Consider the following 10,645-nt stretch of genomic DNA (forward strand, 5'->3'; position numbering starts at 1 on the left):
ACGTAGTCAATTTTTTCATTTTTAATAGTATATCTATATTACTTCTGAAAACTGAGCTATTACGCAAAGGTAGTCGTATTAGTTTGTTCTCTCATTGCTGTAAAGAAATACCTGAGTCTGGGTAATTTCAAAAGAAAATAGGTTTAATTGGCTCATGGTTCTGCAGACTGTACAGGAAGCATGATGCTGGCATGTGTTTGGCTTCTAGGGAGGCCTCACAAAACTTATAATCATGGCAGAAGGCAAACAGGGAGCAGGCACATTATATGGCCAGAGCAGAAGCAAGAGAGAGATTGAGGAGGAGCTACACACTTTTAAATGACCAGCTCTCACGAAAACTAACTGTCATGAGGCCAGCACCAAGCAGATGGCGGTAAACCATTCATGAGAAACCTTCCCCATGATCAAATCACCTCCTACCAGGCTCTACCTCCAATACTGGTGATTACATTCCAACATGAGATTTGGGTGGGGACACACAACCAAACTATATCAGTAGTCATTATTTAAAGTTATTGCTCTGTTAACGATTTTTAAAGCCTGTGAATGTAAGATGTTTATCTAAGAACATTAAAGTTAAACATATGGGCATTTTGTCAATAACTTAGAAGATTTAACTGTTTTCATTGAACAAATAATGCTAAATTAGTCTTATTCATCCAACAAAATCACATAAATGAAGATTATTCTGGTTTTGGCTGGGTTTATAGTCTTAGAACATTCATGTATCAAACCCTGACATCTTAATATATGACAATACAAAACTATTTGGCCAATAAACTCAGACAAAAATATGTGTTGACAATTCTGAAAATATATTTTTATCACCAACATTCTTAAAACTAAGTTTTATTTATCAAGGATTATTACATTCACATAAACTTGAAAAGCATTTGGACTTAATTTATGAGGACTCATTTACTTACGAGCCAATTTAGTAGCATGCTAGACACAACATATAACATAATATATTAACATACACATAAATATATCTAAACACATATATACACACACACAAGTCCAACAGCTTTTACTTTGGAAATCTAGCTAACAGTACAAACTCATCATTTTATAAAAGATAGCTGCATCCACATTATTCTTTAATGAAATTGAAACATCTGTACATGGCTAAACTTTGTTTGCCACAATATATAATCCAATGAAAACTGTGAAGCAAAATTTGGGTAAGGCCAAGGCAAAAGGATTACTTGAGACAGGAGTTCAAGATCAGCCTGGGCAACATAGCAAAAATCCCAGCTCCATGAATAATTTTTAAAAACTAGCTGAGCATGGTGGCACACATCTGTAATCTTAGCTACTTGGGGGGTTGAGGCAGAAGGACTGCTTGAGCCTGGGAGACGGAGCCTGGAGTAAGCTGTGATCATGCCACTGCACTCCAGCCTGGAAAATGAAGCGAGACTCTGTCTCAGTCAATCAATCAATTAATCAATCAATCAATAAAACAAAATTTGAGTAAAGCACTTTCTGTGGCAGTTTTGTTTTTTAAAAAGTCCCTTTTACTCTTATTTTTCCTTCAGTTTCAAACAAATTTCCAATGTTTACATTCCATTTACAGCACAACTAATGAGTCTTATCTCAGCACCAGTAACTTAGTAACAGCATATTCAAAGCAGGCAATAAAGAAGAAAGGAAGATAGAGAGCTTTAGAAGACTGTTTAATTCTACAGTTGCAGGCTAACCATTTGAGCTCTAAATTTTTCTTGCTGTAATTTGCCCATCAGTTTATAAAATGCATTAAAAATAGGTCATAATATGCAACTAGCTGGAATCCCAAAGAAGATCAGAGTATGAAGTTTCTGTCAGGCCTCAGCAAAGGAGCCAAGCTTTAAAGGAAGGAAAGGAAAGGAAAGGAGGCTGGTGAATCTTAAAGCCACTACGTGATGTGTGATCCGTATCCTCACCACTTGCATTTACCTCCCATCAAGAAGAGCCCCAGTATCCCACACGTGCACGACGTGGGATGAATCCCTCCCGCCTCTGTAAATCACTGGTCAAGGTAAACTGTTTGCAGCTGGACAGAGCTAAAGGTGCTTTTGGCCGAGAAGACTAAGGCTGTAGATGGCTCTCTGAGATAATCAGGAAAATGAAGTTAGAAGTGAAAAGGAAAGGAAGCGATCACCACCTATACACAAAGGTCATACACTTAATACAAACAAATGGAGTGCTTCCAAACACATCCCCAGTTAAGGGGCTGGGTTTAGTCCTAAATCTCCTGCCTCAGTTCCAAATAGCTCTTCCAGTTAACTGAGTCCATACAAAGCAATGCCCTAAGGGTTCTGCAGATACAAACACCAATGCAGAAAAAGCTTAAATGTTGTCTCTACCAGCCATATCTAAACAGAACAGAGCCCCAGCAACACCCCAAAAGAGGCAGAGGGTGGTCGGGTATACTCCAACTTGCTCACCCTGTTTCAAAGGTTGCCTTTTTCTGAGTTCATTTTCTTTGTTACCAACAAAGCATTGAAGGCCGCGGGCGTCATGCCAGAAAGTGAAAAAGTTTCCCCAAAAGAAAAGCATCTTGGCAGCTTCAGGGAAATGTTCCAGCCATGGGGTCGGCTAACCACGAGCAGCTGGTATCCACAGGCAGCCATATGTCCTCTCCGGCAGAAACCAGACCAGCAGGCTCAGGCCCCTGCAACACACAACACTCCCTGCATGGGCCACCAACGTTGTAATCGAATGCAGGTTCCCTAACTTGCTTTGTTTGTGTGTGTGTGTGTGTGTGTGTGTGTGTTTTGTTTTGTTTTGTTTTTTTTTTTGAGACGGAGTTTCGCTCTTGTTACCCAGGCTGGAGTGCAATGGCGCGATCTCGGCTCACCGCAACCTCCGCCTCCTGGGTTCAGGCAATTCTCCTGCCTCAGCCTCCTGAGTAGCTGGGATTACAGGCACGCGCCACCATACCCAGCTAATTTTTTGTATTTTTAGTAGAGACGGCGTTTCACCATGTTGACCAGGATGGTCTCGATCTCTCGACCTTGTGATCCACCAGCCTCGGCCTCCCAAAGTGCTGGGATTACAGGCTTGAGCCACCGCGCCCGGCCAGGTTCCCTAACTTGCAAATTTAGATAACAAGCATGAGGGTGGTAAAAGAAAGTGCAGGCTCCTCCCTTAAGGGAACTGCTTCATCTTTTGGGGAAAAAAGCAAGGGCTTTAAAGGGGACATGTCACGAATGGCAGGCAGAGAGGGGTACGAGGAGGTGCAGGGTCTATGTGACTTGCTTCCATTTCTTAGCTAGCGGGTGGTCTGGCTGGTGCCGTCTGGGCAGAACTAGATTGTAATTTGACCATTATGTGTAGGCATTCTCCTGGTCCTGAGACGTTCCAGAGGGTGCCTGGTTTGCTTCAACATTGGGTCTTTAAAATTTCTAAGCAAGCATTTAGTCAAATAAACTTGCCACTCAGCCAGTGCCTGGTGGAGAGAAAGTAAAGGTTATAATTGCATCCCTAAGGAGCTTAAGTAAGAGGTGAAAGACCAGGTGTGGTGGCTTACGCCTGTAATTCCACCATTTTGGGAGGCCGAGGCAGGCGGATCACCTGAGGTCAGGAGTTTGAGACCAGCCTGACCAACATGGAGAAACCCCGTCACTACTAAAAATACAAAAAAATTAGCCGGGCATGGTGGCACATGCCTGTAATCCCAGTTACTTGGGAGGCTGAGGCAGGAGAATTGCTTGAACACGGGAGGCAGAGGTTGCCGTTAGCAGAAATGGCACCATTACACCCCAGCCTGGGCAACAAGAGCGAAACTCCGCCTAAAAAAGAAAAAAAGAAAAAAAAAAAAAAAAAAGAGGTGAATACACAGAAAAAAAAGGGTAAAGATATTTTTTAAGAAAGTAGGGTACTTGGTGAAAAGAGTAAAATATACATATAAGTAAATAGTTGAACTCAGTGAAAATATCTTCCTACATCTAAAAATCTTTTATCTGTTGTTGTACTGGAGCAAGCATAGAAAGTAAACACCAAGACAAAAGTAAGTCTTAAGATGATGAAATAAAAGAAACTGTATACATTGTATGTAATAAAGAGGCTATTCTGGGACTTTTCATACTTTGAGTTTTTTAGCAATAAGATGTGACTGAAATGAAAACCTACTTATATTTCTTCCTATATCACCCAGACATTAAGAGCTCTCAGATGTTTAAACAGCCAGATTTCATGGTACAAATACTGTCCCCTTTATACGGAATTTAATACAAAAGCCACCCAAAAAATCTTGGAAGATCTGCACAATGTCACAACATTTATTATTGTTACATTATTATTATTTTGAGACACAGTCTCGCTCTGTCACTCAGGCTGGAGTGCAGTGGCATGATCTCGGCTCACTACAACCTCCACCTCTCGGGTTTAGGTGATTCTCCGGTCTCAGCCTCCCGAGTAGCTGGGACTACAGGCGTGTGCCACCACACCTGGCTAATTTTTGTATTTTTAGTAGAGACCAGGTTTCACCATGTTGGTCAGGCTGGTCTTGAACTCCTGACCTCATGATCCGCCGGCCTCAGGCTCCCAAAATTCTGGGATTATAGGCATGAGTCACCATGCTCAGACAACATTTATTATTAAAATGGAAAGGTAACTTTAAATTCTGTGATAATAGTTACAGTGTTAATGATACATTAAAAACAAATATTCTCTTTGAATTATAGTTAAATATTCTAAGAAAAGCATATTAATAATTCCTAATTTTATTAAAATTTATATATGCTGGTATTTTAACCTAGCGTAATGAAACTATTACCAATAAAACAAGTATATTTTATTAATGTAATAATTAATAGCTTTAAATATTTATTTTTTTGCTTTAAATATTTATTAACATAATAGGTTTCAATAAAAACATTGAATATTATATTAGTGATTGATAAAATATTGAATTTTAATTGTAATTTAATTTAATCTTTTCTAAGGTCTTAGTAATATATATATAGAAATCATGAATCAGGTCCCTTGGCCAATACATAAATTAATGCTCATTAAAGGGTTGGAATTTTCTGATTAATGGAGAAAAGAAAGTGAACATTTAGGAATGAATGGATTTTTTCAAGTTATATTTTAATATCTTTTTATTAATTCACTCTTGTGAATAAATTCCTATTTGTTAGTAACCTTATTTGCAAAATTTAAGATAGTCACAAAATATATTCCACGTTATACGTTCTTTGCCCATCAAAGCACACTTTATTTGGGTATTTATGCCATCATCGACTCAACTCATCTTTTTTTTTTTTTTTTTTCTTTGAGACAAAGTCTTATTCTGTTGCCCAGGGTGGAGTGCAATGGCACAATCTCGGCTCACTGCAACCTCTGCTTCCTGGGACTACAGGTGTGTGCCACCACACCTGGCTAATTCTTGTATTTTTAGCAGAGACGGGGTTTCACCCTGTTGGCCAGGCTGATCTTGAACTCCTGACCTCGTGATCCACTCCCTCCGCCTCCTAAAGTGCTGGGATTACAGGTGTGACCCACTGCACCCGCCCTTGACTCATCTATTTTAATTGAAAACTTGTGACCTGTGTCTTATAGGATTTGTTGCTGTTGTTGTTTTTAATGTATAATTTTTTTTTTTGTTATGTTGTTACAGGGTATTCCCCAGACTGGTCTTGAACTCCTGACCTCAGGCAGTCCTCCCACCTTGGCATCACACTATGCCCAATATCGTGTTGACAACTGTTAATACTATTGATTTTTAATTTTATAATAGTGTACTGCATTTCAATTTACTTTCATTTTATGGAATTTTGCAAGATTCCTTGTATTTCTCACAATTTCCTCTGCATATTCACTTAAGCAGATAGTGAAATATTTCGTGAACTTTCATATAATGTATTCTGTTTGATTGTATCCTTTTGTTTTACAACAGCTTTATTGAGATTAAATTCTCGTATCCCAAATGTTACCCCTCTCAAAGGTACAGGTCAACGGTTTTTAATAAACTCACAAAGTTGTGCAACTCTTACAACTATCGAATTTTGGAGTACTCTGTCATGGCTACAAATAACCCAATCAAAAAATTACCCTCTTTAATTCACATACACTTGGTGGTTATGCCAAAGAGGAGTCACTGTTCTGTGCTGTATGAATGAGCACAGCATCAACAGCAGCAACAGTCCCCAAGTTAGAGTTTAAAATACATATGATTATTTTCTCTTTTTTTCTTTTTTTCATTTTATTTTGTTTTAGAGACACGGTCTCACTCTGTTGCCCAAGCTGGAGTGCAGTGGTGTGATCATAGGTCACCGTAGCCCCAAACTCCTGGTCTTCAGCAATCCTCCTACCTCAGTTTCCTGGGACAGTCACGACCACATTCAGTTAGTTATCTTTATTATTCTTTTTAGTAGAAATGAGGTCCTGCTATGTTTCCCAGGCTGGACTCTAACTCCCAGGCTCAAGCAATCTTCCTGCCTCAGCCTCCAAAAATGCTGGGAGAGCAGGCATGAGACACTGTGCCTAGCCACATGATTACTGTTTTTATGTGCTTGGAACATAGGAATGCACACATTTTCACATGAGACAATGGTGTTTGTCATAAAGAAACTAAGAAGCACATTTATACTTTTGTTCTATCTTGGTGGTCTACAAATGAGCTGTCATTGAATTCTAATATAATAGTTTGATATATTTTAAATTTTGATAATTTAGATTTAACAACACTAATAACAAAACCATTCCATGTATCAGTTCTATGCTAGAAGGAACCATCCACAAACATTTATTACTAAATAACGTTGTTTCTCGTCATTTTTTTCCTTAAGTAAAATTGAAGAACTAGAGAAGAAACACAGAAGTGGAAAGAAGACTTACCCTCCTAGAGGAGAAAAAAGTCCTCCTATTTCAAACAACTATGGACACACAAGTGTTTTGCAGATTGTTTATGATCCCCTGAGAAACTTTATAATGAGGAAAGTCAGCCACCGTGCACAGATGAGAATGACTTACATAGTCAGACCTTGATCCAAAGCGTGTCAAATGAATATGATTGCAAACATTCAAACACACACACACTGCCATATTAGATGCGATGTGTTTGTTGTCATTTTACTCTGCTTCCATATTCATTGCTTAAACATTGATTTTCAGAGTAAAACCAAAGTGATTTTGTTCTGGATTAACTACTTTTTCAGTGCCATGAACGTTTCATACAAAATGTATTTCATGTTAGAAGTGCATATTTCCTATCAGTTTCACATCCTCTTTGAAATAGTCTGAAATATGCCATAGGACAAGCGCTGTGGCAGGTGAATGTGGGTCACTGTTCAGTCTTTCCTACCTACTCACCCTCTCCACGGTGACATCGGGCAGTGAGGGAGGCTTAGCTCTTTCCAGTCCCAAGCCCTGCAGGGCAGACTATAAAACAGATTCTGGGACTGAGTTGGTTGATGTGGGAGGGGGTGGCAACAGGCAGAGGAGAATGTGGGAAAGAGAGGGAGATATCTGTTTCTGAAGGAGGAGACAGTCAGGTCAGACATCAGGAGCTACTGGGGAGGGAGTGGCCCACAGGGGAATGGGCTCCCTACCTGCCTGGACACTGGCCCTTCCCTTGGCTGAAGATTCTGGGTGCCCCAGCCCAAGGGCCCCCTCATCCTTCAATCAGGCTCACTGTGGCTCCATTATTTTCTAACAAAATTTTCTTCCCCTTTTCTGTTTTTACCCTAGGTTCATCCTGAAGAGACAAAACCATGAGGGCTCCACGAGATGGACTGCCAATATTTTCAACTGCAGGGCATGTGGACAGATAAATTGAAAAAATGTTTAACTTAGCGCACTGGATTCTGTCTTTGTATTTGATACAACTGTGTCAGGATAGGAATTCACATTCACTTGCGAGGTCTCAGTAGTCTATTTTTGACATGCCCTGATGCAATTTGGGAAAGGTTGGTGGAAGGAAATTTGTTATTCTGGGGCTGGGATTGGGTGGTTGAGTCCGGGAGTTGGGACTTGCAGATTCTAAGGAAATCGTACATAGAGTTTGGGTGGAAGTGTTGAGACATTTTGGGATTGGAGAATCCTACAATTGGAGCATATGGAGCAACAGGGTCCCTTCTGGGCTTTGGACTCTCCTCAAGGAGACTTCAGGACCCCTCAAAAGTCCTTCCAGTAAACCTTATGCATCCTAAGGGAGCAGGTGACTGGAATTGTACTCCTCAGGCTCACAATGGAAGCAGAAATTTCATGGAAATTAAAAATGGTAGTCAGTATTCTGTGGGAATACCACATGGCTCACAATGCTGGCTACTTTCCCCAGCATTCCTTGGTCCCTCTGGGGAAGTATCAGGGGTTCTGTTAATAGAGACCTAGGGTAAACGACAGGTCAAGTGCCAGGACTAGAGCCAGCCTTCTTCCCTCTCCAAAGTGAGTGCCAGCGGGTGGCCACCCCTCTCTCTCCCTGGCCCAGGGTGGACTTGGGGAATTGGAGATCTTAATCCTTCACTTCAAAGCTGTCTCCTTCATTCTGTGGATCAACATAGCAACAGCTGAGGAAGAGGAGGCTGTATTTCCCATGTTCACATTGAGAACTAAAAATAAAATTCTAACCACTGCCCCCCAACCAAGACTGAACCGGACACCCTCTTGGCCAAGGACACCCCAGGAAAACCTTAAAATCTGAGTTTCTGAGCATGATAGGATGGGAGGTCAGACATGCCTCATTAAACTCCTTTCCCTTTTGTGATTTAGACACAACACCTGACCAGCAATGATGGTAAGAAAGAGATCATATGCTGAGAGTGGTGGCTCATGCCTGTAATTCCAGCACTTTGGGAGGCCAAGGTGGGCAGATCACCCAAGATCGAGAGTTCAAGACCTGCCTGACCAACATGGAGAAACCCCGTCTCTACTAAAAATACAAAAATTAGCTAGGCATGGTTGTGTATGCCTATAATACCAGCTACTCAGGAGGCTGAGGCAGGAGAGTCGCTTGAACCCGGAAGGCAGAGGTTGCAGTGCCATTGCACTGCAGCCTGGGCAACAGAACCAAACTCCGAATTAAAAAAAAAAGAGAGAGAGAGAGAGATCATAAAATTGACAGAATAGACTCTTGGTGGCAATAAGATACCAAATTACAAACAGGACCTAAAGCCATGCCAGGCAAGGGTCAAGCCCTGCACTCCTACACTCAATCAACTGTGTTCTAATGCCACAAAGTTTTTCTTTTTCTCTAGAGGCCAAACAACACTGGCCTCGAGATGAGTAGTGTTAAAACAATCCCAGTTCACCCACCAATAGGCACTAAATAACAGACCCTCCCATTCTACAAGCAATAGCCATAGCTTTGACTGGACAAGAGACTAATATCAGCAACTTTGCCCTGATGAGAGACCACCAACCACGGATTGCCTCTGCTGGTTTACAAAGGCTGTGCACTTGAATGCCTTCAGGCCTCTGCTTCACCTTTTGATGTATAAAGCCTAATTGTAATATACTTAAATTTTAAATTTCCACCCCAAAGTCAATGTGGGAGGCATGTAAGCTGCATGTTTGTTCAGTACATGTGCATCAGGACCCCATTCATGAATATTCATAGCTCCTCCTGTAACCTGTGGAATATGTGTGTTTAGCCAACCCATTCAGCATAAATCCCTGTTCCACGCTTCCCTCCCTTGAAGTAACTGCCTTTCAGGCTCTACAGGCAGTTATACTTCCTAGCCTATCAGAATAGACATCTTGCAGGCTATAAACCTTTATAAGAAATAAAATATCCTTTCTAAATGTACATATGTGTAATTTTTTTCAATCAACAACTTCTACCAGAGAATTGTACAAGCTGTCATGGAACCCCAGTCTTAGTTCTAGATCCAACTCTCACCTTCAGTTAATCACATCACCTCTTTCATCCCTTTTGCTTTATAGTAAATGAATCTTATATAGTAATGTCATCCTACATTCCTTATCAGGATGGGCATAAATGTGAAGGATATTATATTCTATTTTTTCTTTTCAGAAAATGATGCACTTTTTAAAAATTTTTCAGCCAGCAACTATCTATCTAAAGCCTTTGAACTCACTTCTATAATTCTAGGGGGTGGGTAGGCAGGCATAAAGTCTGTAGGGCAGGCCCTTTGGAAAAGCAGTCAGAAATGCCTGAAGCAGCAGCTGAGCACCGATAGGATTTTTTAAATTTTTATATAAATAAGATAGGGTCTCACTGTGTGCATTAGGTAGTGCACACATTCTTTTCTACACTTAAAGTGTCAGCTGAAAAATTTTAGGTAGATGACCCTTTTATGGGACTCACAGCTGCCATCTTACATTTGAAATTCGAGAGTCCAACTTCAAATCACCCATGTATACCCTAACACAATTTATCAGTAAAAAAACAGCAGCTGCTTAAACTTAGTTCAAGACGCAGGCTGGTCTTGAACTCATAGGCTCAAGTGATCCTCCTGCCTCGGCCTCCCGAAGTGTGAGGATTACAGGCATGAGACACCACGCCCCCCGGATGTGCTTTCCCACTTCCCTCCAGAGAAACCTCAGCTTTGCTCTTGAGCCCACTGATTGAATTAAACCCACTCAGTTAATCCAAAATATTGTCATTCACTGAAAGCCAACTGATTAAATAACCTAATCACATCTAAAAATACCTTCACAGCAATGCCTAGATTCATGTTTTGCTGAAAAAAAAATAAGG

This window comes from Saimiri boliviensis, chromosome 1 (genome assembly GCF_048565385.1).
Source record: "Saimiri boliviensis isolate mSaiBol1 chromosome 1, mSaiBol1.pri, whole genome shotgun sequence".
NCBI lineage: Eukaryota > Metazoa > Chordata > Mammalia > Primates > Cebidae > Saimiri > Saimiri boliviensis.